The sequence below is a fragment of the Pleurodeles waltl genome, chromosome 8, assembly GCF_031143425.1.
Source record: "Pleurodeles waltl isolate 20211129_DDA chromosome 8, aPleWal1.hap1.20221129, whole genome shotgun sequence".
Classification (NCBI taxonomy): domain Eukaryota; kingdom Metazoa; phylum Chordata; class Amphibia; order Caudata; family Salamandridae; genus Pleurodeles; species Pleurodeles waltl.
The window spans coordinates 1,141,289,879-1,141,311,945 of NC_090447.1; the positions used below are offsets into that span (position 1 = coordinate 1,141,289,879).

Sequence of the window (22,067 nt, forward strand, 5' to 3'; positions counted from 1 at the left end):
GTCTCAGTCACAGACTGCACTATCATATCTTAAACATACATGCCATAAATGTAATAAACAGCACTTTCAGTCCTAACTTTTAAAATTTTTGACAATTATTACAACCCTTATCGAATACATATTGTTAACAGTTACTGTGCTGCTGACAAACCTAGTTCATATTTTGAGTGATGTATAGTCCATCACTATGAGGGCATTCTTTTGGAAGCAAAGTGCAGTCTGATGTAGTACCTGTCGAAACAAGTACTTTTCCAACTACAAAATGTTTGTTATAAATGTTGCCGCAGTCCCTTTGAGTTTTGCTGTTGCTAATGTCCATTGCTACCATTGTAAAGTTGACATATATGTACAAAATATGCATGTGGATCAATGATAATGGTTTTAAATTTATGAATACAAAACATAAGTCTGCCTTTCATATCCAAGAGGACTCCTTGACTGATCTCTTAGACTGTTCTTAACAGATGCAAGCACAAGAAGGAGAAGTCTGGAAAAGTAAAAATCAAAAAAATAATGCAGTACATGTGCAGTGAAATTCCAGCTGTTTTTTGCTGGTGCATCTTTGACTAAATAGCTAAAAGGAATAAAAAAAACTGGAGATGCAAAACGTGGAGCAAGAAATGGACACCAGAACTTTTAAGGAGATAAAGTTAAAACCAGCAGTAAGAAAACCGATACTTTCACTATAAATGCTTATTCAATGTTTGATTCAAGCCGAAGTTTTCTAACCTCATGAACATGCAAACTCCATGCGTTACTTAAAAGCATTATGTGGGTTTGCTCGTTTTAGGCTCCGGTAGAGCCTCATTCATGATCCGTACACCTCACCAACGACAGACACTTTCACGCTGTCTGACATGCACACGCTGCAGGGGCCCCAATAGCTAATAGGAAATTAAATTGGTCGTTTGTTTTGTGAAATAGTATTAAAGCAGGTACATTTAAGAATTTTACCTCTTAAGATAGGTAGGCCAGGGCAGATATCCACAATTTGACATTAGCACATTCCTCCACATAGCTATTCACACACTCCTCGCTTATACTCCCACCTCTTGTCAGAGCTTCATTAGATACCTCTGGAGTAATCTTCAGTTTTGTACAATTAGTATGTATTACCTATGGAAGAAGGAGGAGGTCAAAATTTGGGAATCAGTTGGTTGAGTTCTAAAAAGCAGTGCTTCGGCTGAAAGTTAGCACCCTTCGGCAGAAGCATACCGTTCCCCCATCTCCGTGCGCTCCAGGAGATGCCACATTGCCTGGAATAGAGAGGATGAAGAAGGGCACTTGGGAATCATTATTTGTTGTGGTTTCCTTTCCCGGAAATTGAAATGCTTCTTTAAAATCCTGAAGCAATTCATACAAATAATGTAGTGTGTCAGGCCACTGTTTCTCAGTATATGAATAAGGCATTAACCAATTAATAGTACTCAGTTTATCAGTATTTGAAGCAGGATATTCTGATTTGACCCTGCTGGGATTTCAAAACTGAGATGTACATGTCAAACACCGATATTAGTAGAAAGTGCTCAACTCGTTGACACATCATGGCAGCGTAAAATACAGTTTTACAGTGGGGTTTGAATGTTCATGAAGTGAATGACATTGGTTGTGTGTGTGTCAGACAAACATCCATTATGTCCCAATGCTGTTTCATATTAGGGTAGTCATAACTTTACATAACATTCTACAACAGTTACCTCGCTGCCTATTTTATAATCAATATATTTATAAATGAAACAGGCATTTTCAAGACCAAGAATAACTTGTTGACATCATTAATACCCCCTTAAGGTGTAGAACCATCCCTTAGGTTGTCTGGTGCAGCTTGTCCTAGTTTATGGAGCCAAGCTAGACAGTGTAAACCTAAGGGTGTTGTATATTGTTTCAGTAACTTTGAAACACCTGGTTGAGTGGGCTGTGTGCTGCTCTCCTTGCAAAGGTAGCCTAACTACCCAAGTAGTAGACGTTTTCACTATAAGGATAAGGCTCTTGTTTTGGACCAGAGAGTGAGGAATTTTGGTAATAAATAGTCTAGTTGGTGAGTTGCTATGACTTTTTATTCATTGCCATGTCACAGTAGTGCAGTAAGACATAGTCTAGTTAGGGGTGCTCTTGTTGTATTCATGACAACCTTTTAGCTCGGTGGGTACCAGTTATTCCTCAGTCTAGATTGGGTTGGCTGCACGTCTGCATGTGTTTCTAGTTGCTCATTGCAATGCACTAAATCTGAAAGCCTGGCGAAGGAGAGGTATTATTGTTTTACACAGCACAATGCGACCGGTCATGGACAACGAGAGCCTGACACAATGATCTGTTTTTTCCTTCAAACCATTAATTGCCTTACCATAGTTCTCCGTTATTGTGGATTTTTGTCACTTCTGACCCATATAGTGAACTGAGGACTCAAACCATTGCAACGGGAAGCTTGATGTGAATTATGGGGTGCTGTCTGACAAAGGGAATATCTCTGATTTGGACCAGTTTATGGTTATCCCAGACAAGACTTCAAATATTGCGATGTCACTCAAGATATGCACAAAGTTTGTCTCAGGATTGCGCATATATAGAGTCATATTGTATGCATATACGGAAATTAGTGTTGGTGGTGGCATGAATCGTAAGGCACAGTGGGAGTAGTGCTGCCACACTTTGGAAGGTAAGGGCTCTAGTATCAGTACAAAAAGGAGAAGGGGAAAGAGGGCATCCCTGTCTTGTTCCCTGCCTTATCTGTATGGGATCAGAGACTGCCCTGTTCAATTCCATACCAGCTATAGCGCTAGAGAACAGATTTGAACCCAGTCAATAAAAAAACATTTAAAGTTACATGTGTCTGACAACTAGAAACAAATAAGACCACTCAAAGTCAAACACCTTTGTGGGATCTAGTAGTAGTGTAGTAGTGTGTGTCTTCAGGTCTTTCTGATGCTGTAGTGCAAATAGAGTACGCAGACTATTTTGTGTGGAGCAGCAAGGTAGAAAACCTGCCTGATCTACAACACCAGCTCTATTAGCAACAAAATGGGGTGGGCCGCCAATAACCTGGCCACTATCTTAGAATTGCAGTTGATAAGAGATAGGGTTCTATACCAGTCATGTTTTTCCTGAGGCTTGCCCGGTTTAAACAGCATCACCAGGAGGGCTTCCGCATAGTTGTGGGAAGGCAGCACTTCTCATAAGACTCTTTGTATACTTTTAATAAATAGGGGCCAGGAGATCAACATACTGTAATACAATTCGGTAGACAGAACATCAGGGCTTGGTGCTTTACCCAATGGCAGGCTCTTGATCACCGTGACTATTTCTTCCACTGAATTGGGTTGGCTCAGATATTCACGTTGAGCATCATCCACATGGGCTTGTCTGCTATCTCCCAAATTCTGGTTCAGACTCTCTGCCTCAAAGTAGACTTAGGACACGTAGAGATTAGTAAAGTGTGAGTGAATGTCCACCATAATTCCGGTGACCTCCAAGTGAATGCTTCTGTCACCCTCTTGTATGTGTGTAATATCAATAGAATCCCAGGGTTTCTGCAACATCTGCACCAAAGTTCTCCTCGGATGTCCACCCTTGTCATAACTGTGCGCAGTAGCATATTTGTCCCGGAACTGTACCTCCCATGTCGCCATCTTTTTATATTCAGAATTTTTTCTTCCTCATCTGTTCTAACAAGGTCAGACATTTGACATCCCATTTTAGTACTTTGATTACACCCTCAAGCGTTGTCATATGAGTTCTCAATGAGCTCAGCGCTTGACTACATTTAAAGATACAAGCTCCATGAATCATGGTTTTAAATGCTTCTCACACTGTGGTCATCTCGGGCACAGATTCCACATTGGTCTTAAAGTATTCCCGGAGTCCAAGCCAATCTCCTTTTGTAACAACCTATCTTCCAACTTATCAGGCACCAGCCTCCACGCCACGGGGTAATTTTGGTGTCTGAGACACTCTGCATCAGTAATACCAGAGAGTGATCTGATGGGGTCTTCGACAAATGTTGTACATGCCTTACTTTGATGTTGACATCTTCGGAAGAGATAGAGTAGTCCAGTCTGGACTACCTCTAATGAACCGTGAATATAAATGTACCTTCAGCAATTCATGTCCGGTCATCACACTACGAATAGCTGCTGCTGCCAAATCAGGCCTCCTGGGTGGCCCTGGAATCTATCCATTGCCGGTTCCAATACCACATTAAAATCACCACCCACAGCAGCATCTTAGGGAATAATATAGTTATCACTGACAGGAAAGAATGAAAAAAAGAGGATTCTTACACAGTAGGGCTATTGATGTTGACCATAGTTAAATGCGTACTCTCCAGTATCCTCTGTACAATGACATATCTACCATGGGTATCTGCTATTGTGTGGCGATGGTGGAACTGAACCCCTTTTTTATCGGAATTGCTACCCCTCTTGGATATTTAGAGTATGAAGATGTGTAAACATGTGCTGCCCATATATTTCTCCCAAAAATATTGATGGCTGTGGTGTGATGCATTTCCTGTATGAACCCCACAAAAACATCCTGCTTAACAAGATATGCATAAACTTGACGGATTTTACTTGGGTTATTTAACCCCCCCAACTTTCCATGTTTGGAAGTGTAAAGTCCGTGTCATGTACAGGACTTAGTGCCATGGTTAGAAAAAACAATATCAACATACTATCTGTCCCGGCAGCATTTCTGGTGTTGTGATGTGTGAATGCCATACAAATAGGACCACAGAACAGTATATGTGATTGAGCCTGCTTCCGATGTCCCTCCCCCACTGACACCCCCAACACGTCCCAAGGATGGTCCCAGCAGTAGACACTGCTGGCAGCCCTGTCCGCTCTCCACATCTTTCACGAGTGTGCAGGTCCTCCGACCTCCAGTGAGCCCCGTCCAACCTGATACACTTGCTCCGCTGAGCAATGCTTCCATCTCTGTTGCAGGATCTCACATCCGCCCAGGTCATACCTGGCACCAGTGGCCCGGGAAGCATTTAACATTTTACCACAGCATTTTCTTCTCCAACTTGCTACACAGCCTTGTAGTGCATAGCCCAGGGAAGTCTAGTCTGTGATCTGCAGTGGTATTCCTTTGCTGTAACCAGAGAGATTGCTGATGATTGGGCCCCAGCCTCTGGAGCTTCATTATAGTGCGGCCATCTTGCTGCTGGCTCACTAGCACCCCTATTTCACTAATAACTTAGGTGCGGTTTGCTAAATCATAACAAAGCCTTCCAAAAAGAAGTTCATCCACCTCAGTTCCTCCCTAGAAAGTTTTGTGGTGAGGTGTCAAATGTGTTGGTGAAAAAGGGTAGGGGTGGGGGGGTCCCATAACGCATGTTTCCATGCAGTTTCCCATAGAAATATTAAGAAGAGCTTTAGAAAAAAAACTGCTGAACTGCATTGCAGCAAATTTGGCAGAAAGTTATATTTTTACTCAGATTCTTTTAGTAACTTGGTATAAACATGTTCTGGTGTTTTTGAGAAACTAAGCTGCAAGAGTTAGTGATATCTGGATGATTGGCTCCATGGGAGTCCCGCAGTGCTGCAAATTAAAAATAAAAGTGATCTGGGTGTTTTGAAAGAGCTTTTTCCCCCTGTCGGGTGCTATGGTGGCACATGTTCAACCAGTGCCAGGGTGCAGAGAAATCTAATTGGCTGGCTACAGCATCAACAGAAATATTGGGGCCACCATTAGAGTAAACTGGGACTTTGTCCCAGTGTCCTGTGAAGTAAAACAAATTATGCTGTATGGGGAAGGGTAATGGTATCCTACTTCTTGTGGGTTAGACACCCCCCGTCAACTTAAAAAAAAAAAAAAAAAAATGGTAGCACAGGTGCTCGGTACTATTGGGGACCCAGTGAGGCCTGCGGGACTCACGTCGGACCAAGCACGACACCCATGTCCTTTGGGAGTAACGCAGGAAAAAAGGGTAAGGGGGTAGGTGCCCAGGAGGTGTTGCATGACTGTGGGGTGTTGCCAGCAATAGGGTGTTGGCCGCCTGTGGAGAGTTGACCCCTTAGCCGGTTAGGCTTGTGGCCAGCTCCACAGTGCATTTGGCCAATGACTGTGTGTGGTTGAGCATGGGCCACCTGCAAGGAGTTTGGTGGAGGGCTTGGCCGCAGGCCCAGCTCTACACCCAGCCCTCTACTGCCCATGGTCAAACGGTGTAGTCAGTGAGAGTTGGGTGAAAATGATAAAAAAAATCCCAGGAATTTAATGAAAACAAAAAAAAGGTGAAAGTAACGTCATAGTAAAGTATAGTAATAATATATAACTGAACATAAAAAAAAATCCCTAGACCTACATCAGTGATGTAATATGTGATGTCATCATCGATGTCTTCAATGATGTCATTTAATCTTTCATCAGTGATGTAATATGTGATGTCATTAGCAGTGCATTGTGGTGTCACAAGTTATAGTTACCTCAGTAAACTATAACTGGTGAATTTTTGTGTTTTTTGGTTTGAAATGATAGTTTTTATGTTATTAAAAGGCTTTTCGGTGGAAATATATTAAAAAAAACGGCTTCACTGTCCCCAGACTGCATCCAGCAGACAGGGTCGTGCCGGACCATGGGTGTAGGACCCACCTCAAATTCCAAATCAGTCGTACTCCGCATGACCATACAACCACAAAAGAGCCTGCACTCCGAATGGTTGTAGTGTATCACCTTTATTCAGGTCGGCTGACTCATTTCAACAAGATCGTCTTTCTTTCTCTCTCTCTCTCTCTCTCTCTCGGCGCCACTAGGTGGCACCTCTTGACAAATCTTCACAAAATTTGCCAGTCATGTCAGCTGCTGTCTGGAAAATTTTGGGGTGATCTGTCCAGGGGGCCAAGAAAAACAGGGGTCCCAAACCATGTTTTCCCCATTCATTTGTACATAGGGATTTCTAACCGCGATAGCACAGAAACTACTGGACAGAATTACACCAAATTTGGCAGAAAGGTAGGTCCTGGTCCAGAAAGCGACCTTTTTGTTGTTATGGTGTGAATCAGTTCAGTAGTTTATGAGAAATTAAGGGGAAAAATGTGTATACATAGGGACGCAAAGGATTTGCGACCCCTCACGATCTCATGCAGAGATCTGATTGGCTTTCAACACCTCAACCTGGAAGTGTTGGAAGCCATCTAGGGATTTGAAAGCCAAGTCCCAGGAAAAAAAAAAAAATTAAAAAGGGGGGGGGGGGGAGGGAGGACAGGGTACAGACACCATGACTGTTTAGCTTTGCTGGCGGGGTCCACCAGCGCTAAAAGTATTATTATTTCTTATTTTTTTTTACACAGATGTGCGCCGGATCCGAAGAAGAAAAAAAAAAGAAAGCACGGCCTCCCGCGCTTCGTGTTTATTAAGCCCCCGGGTGGGCCATGCCCCAGGGGCATTCTTATTTTTTTAGATCGAGGGGCCTTTCTTGCCCGCACACATCTCTGGGGACCACCACCTCCCTGGGATGAAATGGAAATTGTGTGTGGGCGGGCCTCACACCAGCGCCCCGAGGATCACCACCCTCACGGGGCAAAATTATTTTAAGGCGTGGGTAAGGCCCGTAGGCCTCTCCCTCAGCCATGGGGACCGCCACTTCCCCAGGGCTTCCCTTAGTAAAGCAGGATGGGAGCCTTCCGACACCCCTCCCGCTGCGCCGGAGAACGCCATCTCCCCGGGGCCTTCTAAAATAAATAGTGGGGAGGCACCCTTCCCCTCCCCACACCCCGGAGACCCCCACCTCCTCAGGACTTTATTATTATTTAGTGCGGCGGCTGTGTGGCCCGCCGTTTCCCCGGGGATTACCACCTCCCCGGGACAAAGATAAAAAATAGTGAAGAGACTTTGTTTTGGACCCAATTTAGCCCCAGAGATCACCACCTCCCGGGGCTATATCTTGTTGGAGGGGGGCCGTGCCACCCCACACATGGAGCCACTGATGGCCCTGGGGACCACCACCCCACAGGGCCGGCTCCTGTTATGTCCTGGGGTGTCCACACTTGGGACAAAGCTGTTTGCTGTGGTTTGGCTGCAGCTTTGCAGCAGCAGCCAAGCTTACAGCAAACACTTCCGTTTTTGACAGCGGGACCTGTCAAAAAGTTCCTGCTGTCTAAAACTGAAGCTTTCATCTCGGTCCCCTGCATGCGTGCAGGGAACAGAGATTAAATGCTTCCAAGCAGGGAGCTGCTGTTAAAAGCCGTTCCTTGCTTGCAGAAGCAATTGCACCGCAAGGTAAGCCTTGAGGCTTCCCCAGCGGTGCCAGATAGTCCATAAAGGGCATTTTGCTAAATAGATAAATAAATAAAATATATATATATATATACTGCAGAGGAGCCTGCTCTCTCACGGTCCCAGATAGCCCATAAAGGGCTAAAAAAATGTTTTTCAGAAGAGAAAGCAATAGCTCAGTGTGAAGGTCTCAGACCTTCACACTGAGCACTCCGGGTTCGAATTCTTCTCTCTTCTTCTCTCTTCTTCTTTTCTTCTTTTCTTCTTTTCTTCTTTTCTTCTTTTCTTCTTTTCTTCTTTTCTTCTTTTCTTCTTTTCTTCTTTTCTTCTTTTCTTCTTTTCTTCTTTTCTTCTTTTCTTCTTTTCTTCTTTCTTTCTTTCTTTCTTCTTTTTTCTTTCTTTCTTCTTTTTTCTTTCTTCTTCTTTTTTCTTTCTTCTTCTACTTTCTTCCCTTCTTTCTTTCTTCTTTTGGCCAAAGGCCGTGAGCAGTGGTGGTTGAGTTAATGTATAATAATGAAAATGACTATAAGTAAAAAACTAAAAAAACTTTGAAATTCACTGAAAAAAACAAAGGTTACAGGGACGTTCTAGTTAGGTTCACATTTTAAACATACAAAACCATACACATTCACAGGTTGTAGTTCCACATGAACTGCTCCATGCCTGGACTGCACCATTTCCAGGCATGAAACCGTGTGATATGGGTTAGATAATGGTAAGTTACTTTATTTCCTCTGACTCCAGCTTTTACCAGGACTAGATAAGATGTTGTATGTTTCTTTTTTGGTAAGACTGCTCTAAATAAGCATGTAGCTACCAGGGGTGGGGAATTCATATCGCCCGACGCCTGAGACATCTAGATTTCTAGTAGAGCCAAGAAGTTTTAATGTCTGTTTTGCCTGAAGGACAAGTAGACAGTGCATTATAATAAACCAAGACACACCCAAAGGTATTGGAGCACTTTACATGAGCCAGTTTCATTAAACAGGGACACATTCATGTTTTTTTTTGTTCTAGGTACAGGAAGATTAAATGATTTGCCAGGAACCATGGGATGTTGAACTGAGCCAGAGACTCAAACCTGGTTCCCACAGCTCCAAAGTCTGCAGTTCTGGCTGCTGCGCTACATCCTCTGCAGTGAATATGAGCATAATGACCCTCAAGCTCACAGGTTCCATACAGACACTCCACAGCGCTGTGGGATAAGAGGTTTTTGTCTTTCCCCACTGAGCTTTCATGTGTCTTCTGGGCTCCTCTTCGGGCCCTTTCATTCTGTAAAGCAAAAGGTGAACATGATTGAGCTTCTGCAGCCCCAGAACACCCACAGCATAGGCGGCTTCTATGCCCCCTGGGTCCTGCTCTGACCTGGGCTGGTGGTCAATCTTCTGAAGCGCTGACCTGGGGCCTCTCATGCTGCCCCCAAGTCGGTCCCTCCTCCCTCACATCTTAGACCTGCAGTAAAGCAACTCACGGGCAACTCCCTTCACACATTGCTTTCCCTCTGCATTAGTATCTTATCCAGTGCCTTAGCTCCCCACTGCCCTCCCCTTAAGCCCCTGCTCGGTGCTCCTGGGCCCCTCATGCCTAAATTAGAGCCTATATTAAAGTTCCCTACTTTTGCTACGGGCTCTCATGCAGCCTCTTAGCCCACCGGCCTTTTCGTCCCTTTCCAGAAGCCTCTCGTGTCTCACGCGGTGCCTGTGCTATGCTTTTATTCTCTCCCCGTGGCTTATTTGGTCCTGCCGCTTACCAGTGCATTCTGTTTAGAAAACTAGGTGTTCTCCACACCCGGGAATGAGAGGCTGAAAGAATAAATTAGAAGGGGCAATACAGAGTTTACCTTTGCAGGCAGGTTTTCAAGTGATACACTTAAAACCGACTAAAAGCCCTGAGCCTTAATTTCACTGAAATTATGTCCCCAAAACCTTGCACTTAAAACTGTGAGGCGCTTTACATGCCTTTCTGTGCAGCTGTAAGTATGGCTTTAGGGAAGCACTGGGGTGCTAGACGGAGGGTGATCTCTTCTATAGCCAGGACAAAAGGCATCCATTAACAATATCTGCTTCAGGATTTCAACCTCAAGCCCTCACAGGGATTAAAGCTCTAGTCTCACTGAAGACGTGTATGCCCACAGGTGCCCCAATATCACGCACTTAAACTCATTTACAACTATAGCAAGCAAGTCTCTGAAAGCTGTTGGTGCCCCTGCAAACACTATCCAAGTTCTGGTCAAACCAGGTTGTTTTAGGTAGTGCTTATTACAAGGGGTGTAGAGTCGGAGTCCTTGTCTTTTTTCAAGAATGTCTTTATTTGGTTGTAACAACACAAGTGGCTTGCCGAGTGTCCGCTGCGTGTCTCAATCCTCCAGCCTCTCCAGCACCACACTGAACTTAGAACCAAGAACATTGGAGTTGGAACGATGGAGACACGCAAAGAATAACAACCTTGCGCAAGTATATACAATACAAAGTAATACAGTAACTACTAACTATAATACAATAACTACTAATTAGACAGTACAAGGGGTTAACTTGATCAAAGCACGACTAATCTTGGAAGATTAAGCAATGAGTACCATGAAATTGAAGACTTGCCCAGGATCACACAATGTGGTAAAGTGGTTGTAAGTACAGGTTAAAGGCTCAGCGCCCTCGTTTTGGCAGCCGATAATTAAACTAAGGCTGGTGCATCGTACGCCTTCCAAAGGCAGAAACACAACTTAATTTGTGCTTGTTGTTTCCGGTGCGGAGCACCGGCACCTATTTTCTTTAGTGCCGGGGCTTATTCTTCTGCCCCAAGCATTTGCTGCGAGCAAAAGACACATATGGGAAAGACAGAGGAGGAGAAAAACCAAAAAACGTCACAATGGGAGAAGGCAGAAAGCTGCTAAAGTGAGCTGAATGGGCAGGGAGTGGCTTTAAATGGATTGAAGAGGCCCGCGATGGCTTCAGGATTACACTGCCTCAGTTTTCTGTGCTCACATATTTAAATGCAGCAGCTGCGTGTTTAAGAGGAGGGCTTTGAGCACCGGCACGTTTTTATTTACAAATTAAGCACTGGGCAGAAATAATGTATTTCAAATATGCCAGGCGGGATAAACATTTAAAGCAGCATGTACAGCTGGTCATTGTGTTTATGCAGTGCACAGAAACGGGTTTCTTAAAAATAGAAAGGAAAGTGAACAGAATTGACAAGGTAATGAAAGTGTGTACAAATAAATCTGACCCGGGTTCTCTTTCAAAGCTACGTCTTGCAGTGAAACTGAACTTGACATCCGAAAACAGACCCCATGCTCTTACCCCCAGGCAATCGGTGAACTTGAAATGCCACCACAGACCTAAGGCATTTACCCCCAGTCAGTCAGGAAGGAAGATGTTTTCTGCTGGAAGTAATCACATGCAAAGTAAGTGAATATACTACATGGAGATGGTCCCACTGGAAGTTGCTCAAATCAGAAATAGCTAATTTTGCAAACCCCTCGGGAGAGGCAGTAGAAGCAAGTGGAGAACTTATGCTGTGTGCTATACGGCATGAATCACAAAGCTACCAATCACAGCACCTCCTCTACTTGCTACTTAGGACCCCCAACCACCTCGAGCTATCTCAGCACTCTGTCATTTTTCTATTTGCCCGTTCAACTCCTCTTTATCTTTCTCTGTCTAGAGCCCCTACCATTGATAGTTTCCCCTTCATGTACCCAGTCTTCTAAACCCCATGCTATATCTCTGTCCCCCATCAAAGTCCCCTCTCTTTTCTTTCTTTTTATATGAATCCTTATCCATCTTTAGCCAACTTTTACTCCCTTACTTTCCTTTGCTCTCAGACTCCCAGGGTAAAACACCGCCCCTTCATTTCCATACCCTAGTACCCTCCCTTGTTTTTCTGCGCTCTACCATCCATCTAGGTCCCTGTGTTTCTCATCTCCTTTTTCCAGCCATTCTCGAACCATCTCTCATCCTTATCAACATAATCCTATCTCTGTTGTATTGCCCTCCCCCGAGGCAATCAGTGGTTCCTTCTTCAACACCTCTCCCTTCTTTAGCGGTGAACTAATAGGCCATCAGTAGTTCCCACTGAAACCCCTGCCCAAGGGCATGACTGCTTCCCTCTGCAACTCTCCCTGGCCACCTCGATACTTCACCGCCACCCTGTGTAACTCCTCCTTCACGACATCACTGCTACCGTCTGCAACTCACCCTGCCCACCCCTGGTACACCACTGTCTCCCTATGTAACCCTTGCTTCTGGACATCACTGCTTTCCTGTGCAACTCACCCTGCCACCCCCAAAACATCACCGATTCCCAGTGTAACACCTTTTCCATCTCTGAATCCCAAATAATGCTGCTGTGAATGTTTGTAAGTGTTGTCATCTCTGTCATACATGATGGCAGGGATGTCACATGTGTTGGTGTCAGGGCATGCCTCAATCATGTTATACACTGGACGTCACCGACTGTTGCTTCCTTTTAAACTTCCTGTGTACAGTGCACAGGTGTAACACTTGCCTCTGTGGTTTCTATGGACTTGTTCTCAGTCAGCTGCCCTGAGGGATACACCTATGGATTTGTGAAGTACTAACCACATCCTTGTAATGTTATCAGTTTTTGGAGTCGGAATACTGGGGCAGCCGCCTCAGATTTAACCTCATGGCCAAGGTGACTGTTTACTGTAAGTTCTGTCTTTTCATCCTATTTTTCCATTCCCCTTTTCTCTCTTGGAAATGGCCTAAAATCTCCACTCTTCCCAACTCTCACTCACTCTTTATGCCGTCTTCCTAGTCCCCAACTGTGTCACCCTTTCCTTAAATTGCCATTGGTTTTCGACCCCATTCCATAATCTCTCCTCTTCTGTCCACCTGCAGACTTGTGATATGGCTTTCTGGGACAAAATGATGGTTGAGCACATCTGCATAGCACAAAGTAAAAACCATTAACAAGTTGTTTTTGGTCAAAATCCTGTGTCTGCACCCATGCCCTTTCAAAATGCCCCCACAGTTTGCTAGATTACTCTCAAGTCTCCATCTGAAAAGGTGGGGAATGTTTTGAAAACAAACAAGTTATTACTTCTGGCTTTTGTCATCAGGCCCCTGGGTTCCTTTTTTGCTAGATGTGTCCTGGCATCCACCCTATTTACATTTCTTCCTGGAGGTTTTCTTATACCACAGTGTACTTTATTAAAAAAATGCAAGTCTTCGGAGTCCCAGATCTTGAAAGCTGACCATTCCATCTTAACAATCTGGGCCCCGATAACACTGCATACATGATCTCTAGCATTAGATCAAGCCAGAATCACCTTTATCAGTGGACAAATATAACTGGCTTTTCTTTAATGTGGGAGTTCCAAGACTTTGTCATGCAGAAGCAAACAGTAAACAGCCTTCCACTTGCAGGCCCCATAAAGAATGATCTGTATATTGTGGGTTCAGTGGAGCAATATTTTTGTAATTTATCTTTACAACACAATACCTTTGTCAACAGTACTCGGTCATACAATCATTATTTGAGGACAGACTGTCCTGACTAAAAAAAGAATTACTGCCAACCACTTCTGCTGCTGGCCTTCTGAAAGCAACTCTGAGTTGTCCATAAAGTCTAACACACCACAGCTTTTTTATGTGTTTACATTTCTGTTTTACGTCTGCTGCACAAGCATGCCACCATCCAAAGAGAACCTTAAGATTTCAATCACTACGGTCAGTCACTGGCATAGTATACATGTACCAACTTACTTTCCCAGACAGAAATTCCTGCAGCTTGTACCTTAGTGTACCGGAAGCCTGTAGAAACTAACAATATCCATAAGTGAAGTAATGAAACTTCCTTGGTCTCAATATCATCCACTGACAGCCCCTGGCCTCTACTTAAGGCCACTTGGATTGTCAGCCTATGGTTTCCTTCAAGAGTGTCTGATTTTATTTAATAATCCTCTTTAACATAAACTACGTCTTGGGCTTGTTGAAGATATTACTGACCAGCCAACCAGTATTGCAATTGACACTCGCGCACACCTCAATAATACTTCTAGAACTGTGTTCCCTTTGGGAATGTTGAGATGATTTCTACAGCACAGACCTAAAGATACCTCTACCTCAAATGTTCTACAGTTTTCAATCTACCCATTATGTAACATAATGTCACAGTCTCCGATTTGCACAAGTGAAAGGCTTACACGCTTTGCTAGATGATGCTTTGATCTACATGTGCTGAAATCTGCAGAACTATCCCCTACAAAAAGGATGCTGTCTCCTGACCTTCCTAGGAGAACTAGAAAATTAATATATCCATGTGCAGGACACACATCTATACATAGTCACAAATCATATTCATATGCACCTCCAACTCTTGCCTGGATCTCAGACGTTTTGTAGGTACCAGTTTGGTTCTAGCTGATTTTAACTCCTTTTATATTCTTTGCAAATATTTTGTACAAAAACATACATAATGTAAATAAATATGCAATATCAGTTTACCAGTACAGCATGCACCGTGTAATTTCTGATTCCCGTATGCTCCCTCTTTATTGACATTGTTCTTCCAAGTGCCACCTTTGATGCTTCGAGCACTATGATGTTGTAATGCTATCTGTATTTAACCACCAATTCCATCTTGACCACTGACTCCATTTTGTGGTTAGCTTCAAATGCTGTCACATACTTTTGCAGACTACATGGGACATGTAGTAACTTTTCAGAAGGGGTCTTGATTCGATCAAGCTATCGAAATTGAGTGACTTTTAGATTACAAAGTTAAGTGTAAGAGAACCCCCAAATCTATTTTTTTATTTTATTTTTGAGGCTAAATAAAAGAACCATCTGCTCCCCTTCATTGTCTTCTGTACTCTCACTGCTCTGTTGCTTCCTATCCTCCCACTGTGGTCTTTAAAGATTTTAATGTACAGCTTTTTGGACGCCCTAGCAGCTTCAATTGCTTCCGGGCTGCGTCTTTTTAGATCACAGCCTACCTTTTTTTTAAGACATCTTACGGACTTTCAGTTAGTTGACCTAGGAATGCATTCTGGATGTTGATTACCATTGGCTTTGTGGTTTGTAACTCACATTTTCTGGATTTCTATGTGTTGGCTTTATTTATTTTAGTCTCTCCACGTTCAGTTTGTCCCTCCTGTTGCCTAAAACATATTTACTCTATTACTTCCCCTGACTCACTTTCTGTAAACAGCCGTTAAATCTTGTTCTTCTCTTGTCACATTTTCTGTACATTGAAAGATTGATGTCAAATGTCAGGCACTGCCTTCATGGGCCCTTGTTTACTTTTCGTTCTCTGACTTCAAAGTTAGAGGATTTATGTGACAATTTTGATGGATACCGGGGTAGGAAAGTGTTTTTTCTAGCACACAGCATTCAAATGAACTGTGTAAGTATTTTAGGATATATCAGAATTAGGAATACAGATGAAGCACATTTATTGTTATTTCTGAAATCTGTTGGACACATACTTTAATGTGAACAAAAGATATTGCACCAGATGATGCAATTTTCACACACTTTCGTTTGTGCACTGTAAAGTTTTATTAGTAAACGTGTATGTCTGTTCAAATGTAATGGTTATTACAGTTGAAAAGGTGTTGTCTGTAATGGCAGTGCGCACCCATACCATGCATACTCCACTCTACTTTACTCTGTGCCACTCCACAGTACTGCGCTGTACTCTGCACCACTCCACGTCACTGCAATATGCACCACTCCACTCTGCACCCCATGCCACTTCACACTGTGCCTCTCTATTCTGCCTGTATTACTCTAATTTATGCCAATGCACTCTTCTCAACTCTACACCACCATACTCTTCATCACTACACTCTACACCACTGCAGTCTAGGCCACACCATTCTACCCTGCGCAACTTCACTCTGCGCCACTGTACTCTACACCACTCAACAACACTGAACTCTACGCTATTGCACTCTGTCAGTACACTTCGCTCTGTAACACTCAACATTATACCCCTGCAATTTGACCATCCACTGTATGCCACTCTACTCTACTCTACACCACTGCACTCTACACCACTTTACTGTACGTCATTATGCCATTCTACTCACTTGCACTCTACCATACACAACACCATTCTACAATACTTCACCCTACTCTGAAACAATCTACTACATGCCACTGCACTCTATGCCACTCTACTGCACTCTGTGACACTCCACTCTCTACCACGGCACTCTACGCCACTTTGCTTTTAACCACTGGTCTCTATGCCAATGCACTCTACACAACTGCACTGTCACTACACTCAATGCCACTGCACACTACTCTGCATCACTGTACTGTACTCCACTGCTCTCTACGTCATTCTACTCCACTCTGCGCCACTGTACTCTCTGTCACTGAACTCTGCTGTTCTACTCTATGCTACATCCACCCTGTGCTACTCCACACCAAGCCTCTGCACTCTACAGCACCATACTGTACTCTGCACCACTCTATGCTACTGCACTCTGCACCATTCTACACCACTGCACTCTATGCCACACAACTGTACTCTACACTGTACACCTCTGCGCTCTGTGCCACTCTACTCAGCGCCACTGCACTCTACTATGCACCACTCTAATTTCTGCCATTGCATTCTGACACTGCATTGTTTGCGACTGCATTCAGTGCCACTGCACTCTATGCCACTGCACTCCACGTCACTATTCTTTTCCAACACTCTACACCACTGCACTCTACACCACTCGACTCCACTCGACTCCACTCTATGCCACTCCAGTACACGACACTCTCTGCCACTCCACTCTACAACAGTCTACTCCACTGTTCGCCATTCCACTCTTGACACTATACTCCACTCTTTGCTGTTCCTCTCTACAACACTCAGTGTGACTCTTCTCTACACCTCTTACTGTTAGCCATGCTGAACAGCAGCTACGCTGGTGTACAACATGGCTAAAACACATTGGCAAAGCCAATAGATCTTGCATAGGCCAGCCCTATTGGCTTTGGCAATGCTTGTTTGAATTTGAAACCTACTTTCACACATGTTAAAATTCATATATATTTTTTTATTATTATTATTTTGTATTTATTTGTTTACTGCTCCAAGTGGCATCTATCGTCTGGGACTAGTAAACAAATAATAAATAAATAAAAAAAGACAGCAGCCACATCATGTTATCAGAGTAGGCCGTCATTGTGTCAGGATGCAAAGGTTTATACACATTACCCCCTTTTTTTTCTTTTTTAGGGTCGAACGCAAAGCGTTCTGTCCGTGGTGTAAGCTCTCTGTTGGCTTGTAATCATGCCCATGTCATGCCCATCAGATTGGTTGGTTCGTGGGCTTGCCTTTTAAAATTTGCTTGATTTCATTCGTGAAAGGCATGCATATGTCCTGCCTTTTCTGGTGTTTCACCCTCCTTGAGCGCACTGACCAACTACTGAAAACAGTGTTTTCCGTATGGTTTCTGGACTACTTTTTCTCTTTATTTCGCAGTGTGATCTCGCTGGTAGTAGTCAAGTGCTTTGCATGAAATCGACCCCCGTTACTTGGATATTTGCACTTTTGCCGGTTACATAAATAATTGCAATTTTTCCATTACGTTTCACTGCGAGCAAACTTCTGTTTCCTTTTGTGTGTCTGCTTTGCGCTGAGGGCGGTCGTCAGCTTGCTTATGTGAAACTTTTACTTTTCAGTTTATGTGCCAAGAATAGTCCGTTAGTTATGTGAAACCGTTTTACTTTTCATTTTCAATTTATGTGGCAAGAAAAGTCCGGTTATGAGTTTACAGTGCTAATCGCTCTAACTCGAGCAAACGCGAGACCCATTGCATTGCAAATGCTTATATTTTTTTGCCGAGGATGCACAGCAACAGCAAAACCATCATCAAAGCAAAAAGTTTGTAATTGTGAGAACTGTTGGCTTTGCCAATGCGTGTTATGTTACTGTAGCAGTAACAATGCGTGTCCAGTTGTGTTTTTTTTTTTTTTTTTCAGTTATGTTAGAAAGGCAAGGCTAAAAATTACATCCGGCTGCTGTCCTGCAGAGAACTGTATGTTAGTGCTCCAAAATCAAGGGGTGCCCTGTATCACACTCGGGTCCTAAATTATGGTCTAGTTTTTAACCCCGATTTGATTGTAAACTGTAGTTTGCATTCAAATCGTTATTCCAAATAATGTGAAACACATCACGTTTTCCTTCCACAAATATTGACAGGTAAAACTTGCTGTAACGTGCACGGGCAAAGAAAGCAAAATTCTGAGTTTTGCCATTTTGAATTCATGAAAAACGCAATATTACTGAATAACGTCCCATTCCAAGTAGTGGAACTCAGTGGGGAAGTAAAATTGACCCAATGTGCCCGCTGTATGGGTACTTACCTAGTGCTGCATTACCTCCCTAAATTCTGGAAACTATTAATTGAGACCTTTGATATCTGACATCCTGTAGCACTCAGGCTGTCACAATGCGGTTCATGGTTTGCAGTAGGCATCCCTGGTATGAGTGTGCCCCTTCTTGGTATAATGCTGTCATAATTGTAATATTTGGCTTGAGGTGATGATACATGGACTTGCGAGGTAGAATCTATCCTTGTGTGTCTGTAGTTTATAGGAGTACTAGTTGTGATTTAATTACAAACTGGTGTTGGGCACCCAATGTGTAATCTGTGCCATTCCAGGATTATTTTTTTCATGCAAACGATAAGTTTTTGTTTTGGTAATTTTGTTATTTTCCAAAATAATACACTTCTATTTATAGCAAATTGTGTCTATTTTCATAAACCCAAATACCGATGTTTGCAGGCATTTATTTTCTTTTATGAATCTGCACATACAGGTTTAAAGTCATGGTATTTGCACATGTGGATAGAGATCGAGACTCCATAGTGACCCCCCCCTTAAGTGCAGACCATATGTGCAGCACGTATCAACCTGGGCCTGAGGTAGTGTGGCCACATCCTGATGGATGCCTTGCTAGCATCCACCATTGTCACAACCAGCTGCATCCTTTACAAAGCCTACACAAACTCGTGCATCTGTCTGACAACCTCATCAGCTCTGGTGGCATAACACAAACCCACAGCAAGGATACCATCAGCCTTGGAGAGAAGTCTGAAAAAGAAGAAATATTTTCACTACTGCTGTCTGATATCTCAGCCGTTAAGATTGGTGTAGCCTGTCTGAATCTTTGAGGTGTCCATTGCCTGAGCTGTATGTAGCACTAATGTATGAACCAGTAAAATCCATCTAACGCCGATGGTAACAGCCTGAGATATTTTTTTTTTTGTAATATATATATATATATATATATTTTTTTTTTTACCATGTCCCTTCCAAGGTATTTGCCAGTCATAAGATACCACAGAGCAAACAAAGCACAAGTATGGGGAAATTGCTTAAAAAAATTTGATCAGCATAGGTTTATTTTGGTGGTGGCTAAATGACGCATTGCCATACGCTAGATCAGCCCTCACCCCCCAACACCTATAGACTGGAGAAAGGATTTATTGGAATGGGCAGGTGCAGGAGGAGGCACACATGAAAAACACCAGGACGGATGCAAGGGCAGGGGAGGTACTGAAAGCCTGGGCAGCCATGACCCAAACAGTATTACATCTCGACCCCCAGGAGCAAGACCACACCACAATTAGCCCCAGTTAATGCATAGACTACCTATAAGATCTAGTTAGACTTTCATATATCAAAGTCTACACACAACTAATAGCTGAACCAAACGGTGGAGATAACAGGAGGTGCACTTCCAACGCACACAAGATAACGGGGGTGCAGGCAGAAGGAAGCTGCACCCTTTAATATACAAGAAGTGACTCGTTCTGGGGGTATAAAGTTGAACAGTTACTACGATGTCTTGAAAGAATGTTATCAATACTATATGTCCTTGCATTAGTGCACATTGATGGCTTTCATTAATTCACAGAATTTTATAGAAGTAGGCCATGAAGTCGTACTCCTAGAAAATATTTATAATCTGCATTTTAGCATGAGCAAATAGGCATGTGTAGATTTGCTGACGCAAAAATGTGTTCAGCGTTTACAAGTTCACTTTCCCTCCAACCACGTTTTCCCATTCTGGATGAAGTTTTACTTCTTTCCTTGTCTGGAGTCCATTTCCAACCTTTTTCAGGATGGGAAAAGATTAAAGAAAAGCTGGTGAAACCCCCTAAAACATGCAATTTGTAGGTTTGCACAGACTCCAAAGGGCATTATAACCGAGGAATTTACTGGTTACTGCTACTTCCAGCCCCAGTATGTAGATCTGCAGAAAGGTGGCAAAATAAGGGAATTGCTAGTATTCAAATCTTAATATAGTATAAGCCCTGGCATAACTAGAGAGGCTGTTATCTGAGCTACTATATAATGAAATTGCTGCCATAATGTGTTGCTGGACTGTGTCACCAAAGAGACAAGTGTTTTTTTAAATATTTTTTATATACAGGACAAACAGATTTATAAAGCAACCTGTCCTACAGACCAGTAGATATTTTATTAAATTCCACACCCCTGTTACAAGTCCATGTGTGTTCATGTACCTGCCCTGCAGTCCCACAGACGCTACCTGTGAAGCATTTTGGGCCAGCACACTTCCAATTTGATGTTCTACCCCTTGGTGTCACTTCTGCCACTTGGGAGATTAAGTGATTGCATTGGTTGTGTCCCATCTTCGCCGGTCGGGAGAAAACTATTCTCAAATCTCCATGACTGGCTGCTGAAGGGGGGCTTGCTGCACTCTTGGACCACCTTTGGGTATTGGTCACCCTTCTGTCATCTCTGGGGTTTTCCAACGGTGAATCAAAATCTCATCTGACACCTACACAGAGGAGCCCTTTAGACGACTCATACTGGATCTTATGCTGTTCAAGGCCTTTTCATCTCTGCAGTGATTAATCTACATTCAGGATTTGATCCCGATGTTTTGGGTTCAATCCAGTGTCTTGTAAGGATGATTCTGAGGCTTTTGGGGCCCTTAGCCTCATGTATTCTCCTCCTCCTTTGTGCCAGATTTCACATGTGGGGCCTGTAGTGGAACTCACACTTACAGTGGGCGCAACAACAGGGCAGTCTCTTCAACAAATATTTTATCTTGGAAGACACAGCCCGGGACCTTCCGTGCCAGTAGCCTCTCACTACCTCCCAAAGAGCTGACTGTGGTGATGGACGCATGTACTCTGGGTTGTGGTGGTCACTTGGGAGACTGGGAGAGCAGAGTTCTGTAGTCTCCAGTGGAACACCAGCTCCACCTCTGCCTCTTGGAGCTCTGTGTCATCAGGCTGGCCTTGAAAGCCTTTCGACCAACCATCAAGGGAAGGCTGTGTAGTTCCTCATAGACAACATTACTCCATGTTGTACAGCAACAAGCGAGGTGGTGTGGGTTCCTGGATCTTGTGCCAGGAGGCTCTGTACCTTTCAATGTGGCTAGATCAACAGTGGAGCATCCTCCTGGGCAATCACCTGACAAAATCTAACTCCAGAGCAGACAAATTGAGTAGGTGTCATATAACAGATTATGAATCCCATCTCCATCCCGGAGTGGCCCAGGACATCTGTGACCAGTAAGGGATGTCCTGGCTCGATATTTTCCCCACCACTAAGGATGTGCTCTGTCGAGACTACGGTGTGCTTGAGGTCCCACTAGGAAGTTCTCTAGGGGATGCAATCCAGTGTCTTATTATTTATTTTCACTGTTGAGTCCTCTGCCTCAGGTTCTGAGGAAGTTCAGGATGGACAGGGACCGAGTCTTCTTGTTTGCCCTGAATTGTGTCAGGACAATATGGCATTGTGATCTCTTGGGTCGTTTGTCCTCTGACTCGACTACTGCTTCGGGAGGACCTCCTGTCTCGGCAACCAAGAAGGGTCCTGCTCATGAATCTCCAC

At 43.5% G+C, this 22,067-nt stretch overlaps 1 protein-coding gene across 2 annotated transcripts in view; it reads left to right on the forward strand.

Moving 5' to 3' along the window:
- The window catches only part of RCBTB1 (RCC1 and BTB domain containing protein 1), a 330,491-nt gene that overhangs the window by 5,583 nt on the left and 302,841 nt on the right, over window positions 1-22,067 (forward strand). The window lies entirely within an intron of this gene.